Consider the following 333-nt stretch of genomic DNA (forward strand, 5'->3'; position numbering starts at 1 on the left):
CCCCAGGGCTGGAAGGAGAGAAGCCAGCAGGAGTTGTTGCAGCCATCATCTCCCAGCTGCCCTGGAGCGAGCTCCATGTCCCCCCTCAGCTCCGTGCCGAGACCTCGGGGTGTTACAGCCAGGTCCTTCAGCTGTCCCCGGTGCCCCCTCCCCTGTCTGTGCTATGCGTCCTGTGGCTTGCTGCCTTTTTCGTCTTTGGCTGTTCAGGCCAAAAAGGCTGGGCATAACTGAAGTAACATAGGGGGGAATGGTGGCTTTACATGTCCCGCCTACCGCTTGCGATAAAATCCCACTTGTACATAACTAAGCTAGGAAGTAGTACACATTAAACTA

Source organism: Harpia harpyja, chromosome 6 (assembly GCF_026419915.1).
Source record: "Harpia harpyja isolate bHarHar1 chromosome 6, bHarHar1 primary haplotype, whole genome shotgun sequence".
Lineage (NCBI taxonomy): Eukaryota > Metazoa > Chordata > Aves > Accipitriformes > Accipitridae > Harpia > Harpia harpyja.